Source organism: Alexandromys fortis, unplaced genomic scaffold (assembly GCF_014885135.2).
Source record: "Alexandromys fortis isolate MF-2015 unplaced genomic scaffold, M_Fortis_MF-2015_v1.1 scaffold_5, whole genome shotgun sequence".
NCBI lineage: Eukaryota > Metazoa > Chordata > Mammalia > Rodentia > Cricetidae > Alexandromys > Alexandromys fortis.
In genome coordinates, this window is record NW_026067924.1 from 9,850,577 (window position 1) to 9,853,407 (window position 2,831).

Genomic DNA, 2,831 nt, shown 5'->3' on the forward strand with positions numbered 1-2,831 from the left:
AGCGAGCGTCCACGAGGTTTCGCTCTCTCTTGGCCCTTTTCCCCCCTACCCTTGTGTGTCGCACATCCCACCCCTTACTGTGTTCCCCTCTCCCCATTAAAGCGCACCCACGTGGGAGCAGCGTGTCTGTCTCTTCCTTTGCGTCCCGTCTATCCTGTGTTTGTCCACACACCCACGCCGCCCCGCCGCCGTTTTTAAAGGAATAATACCCACCCCACATGGTGGAGAAGTTTTGCAATGATCACATTGCCTGAAAGCTGGTTTCTGGTTGGGGGGCTCTGAGGGTGTGACTCACCACCCCGACTCTGTGCTTTTAATACCAGAGTTCTCCTAATGCAAAAAGGTGGAGAAAAGTTCAGTCATGCATTGCGTGATAATGCTGCCTTTAGTGGGAAGACCACAGATGAAACGGTGGCCCCTAGTTTGTGATGGAGTTGTAGTGATACTGACATAAATGGACTGACCGTGCTGCCCAGCACCGGAAGGTACACATGTGAACAGGGTGTACAGCTTGATCACGGAGACAAATCACCACGATGCTTAAGTGTGAATTTTCAGGACTAGACTTTTGGTTGCTATTTTATAGCATCCTCCTTGCATTTAAGAAAAATGTTTCTTGTGAAACAGTTTGCTCTGTGAGCTCAGCATCACCCACATCTATCTCACGTTTAATCTCCTAACTGCATTAACATCCATATGGCTAGATTTCTTCTCGTGTTGTTGAGAGCCTCAGGCTCTCTCCCTTTCTCTCTCTCTCTTCATGTGAGTGTGTGTATGTGTGCACCCACTCAGGAGGTTGTATTTATATGTCTATGTTTACACCGAGCTCTCAGCGGACAGCTGGAGGTAGGCATTGGTTGGTAGCCTTGTCTTTCTCTATCCGATAGCCCAGGGTGTCACATGGCTTTTTGGGAAACTTCAGTGGTGAGAATTTATGTTCACGGACTGGAAAGCAGGATATATCACACATGAGGACTTTTGGACTCCAAAGCTAGTGTCCCAGCACATCCCTGTCCGGTAGGTCCCAAACAAGCGGCTTCCAGTGTTGCCTTAGTAGTTGCTGGAGTAAAAAGTGGGACCCGAGAGAGTGGGACTGTGTGAAGCCCCCAGTGTTAACTGACAATGTGAGCAGTGCTTGGCAAGTTGGGCGGTGTCGCTTACCGTGGATGAGGATCAGATCCTGTGTGTCCATCGTCACAGGGAGCTTTTCTCTTATAACCGAAAAATCTGTTTATTGTCTCCTAATTTAAACCATGTTTCCTGCTCGCTATGTTTGGCTTTTTTTTTTAAAGGTTCTGCAAGCCTATAAAACATAGAGATAGACAAAATAAGACTGCACAAAAGTTTAAAATGGGTAGAGAAAATCAAGTTAGAACACAACTGTAATTAAGCAATAATTTAATAACAATTTAACAGTACAGCTCCAAAAGCAGCCTCAGTGACATCATTTGTCAGGGAAGAGATACAGCACATAGGTATAGTAAGATGATTTCCACCTGGAAAAAAATTTTTTTTTTAAAAAAAGCCAATAAAAAAAATTCAGTCTCTCTCGAGGAATTACGTTTTCAAATAGTCACAGGTAGCGGTTTAGTTTAGTTGACTGTATATTTATTTATGTTCCCCAGTGCAAGTCAGCAGGGGTCCAGCCATCACACTTAGTATATTGAACAGATCGTGTGCAGTATATTACAGTGGAAATGTAACTTTTCAGTGCTTGCTACTAATGAACACAACCCCCACAGTGTCTCATAGAAGCACCAGTCTGTCTTTGTTCCCTGCAGAAGTGGTAGTAAAGGCACTTCCCTCAACAGCAGGCTCCTGGCATCCGCGACTTTAACTCCATGAACTTGGCGCTGTGGTTTATTCGTATTGTTTCATAATAAAGAATGCATGTTTCCTAAATCCCTAAAAGCTATGGTTGCTGGATACAAGACAGACAGCCATCAGGAAAGCTCACTGTGAGTAGGAGGAGTGTGCTCACTGGGCACTCCCCCCGTCTCTGCATTCTCTGTAACATCTGGTTTCACCTTTGGTCCACAGAAAGGAAGTTCAGAATCTTCTCTAAACAGAGTATAAATCAGTATCTCAAGTCCTACTGATTTTCTCATGACAGTCACCATAGCAAACTTGTGACGTGTGGTGGCTCCAAAGATCTTGAAAGAGCACTAGTGGAAATGTGGCTTCTACTCCTAGCTTTCCCACAGTGGACAAAGATGCTCTCCCCACAGAGCTCCAGCTACACAGCATGGCTGGCTAGGAGAACCCATGGTGAGGCAGCAGAGTAGCTGCTCTGAGCTGCAGGGGGAGATGAAGTCTTTTTCTGAAGACCTGGGGGCTGCCACACGGAAGTGTTTCCTGCACCCTTGCCCCGCGTGAATGAGTGCTCATGGCAACCTGTATGTGATGGATGTGAATCCAAGGGTTGGCCCGTTTCACCTACCAGCCGACTACTGACAGGAGCAGCTGAAGTGAAGTACATTTAAGGTGGGCGCTGGACACAGCGGCAGTGACAAAGTCCACGCATTCACCTCCCTCTGCTTCGTCTCCTCATACAGCAGTGGCTCTCAACCTTCCTAATGCTGTGACTCTTTAATATGGGTCCTAATGTTGTGGTGACCCCCAACCATACAATTATTTAGTTTCTGATTCATAACTGCAATTTTGCTATTGTTATGAACCTTGATGTATCACTTTCTCACATGGAAGCAAAATCTTATTGGATCATGTATCAAGTAACAATAACCACTTGAGTGCCAAGAATCGTTTTACTTTTTTGATAGTCCTTTCCAATAACCAGAGGGTTATGGTAATATCCCCATTAACGATTTGTA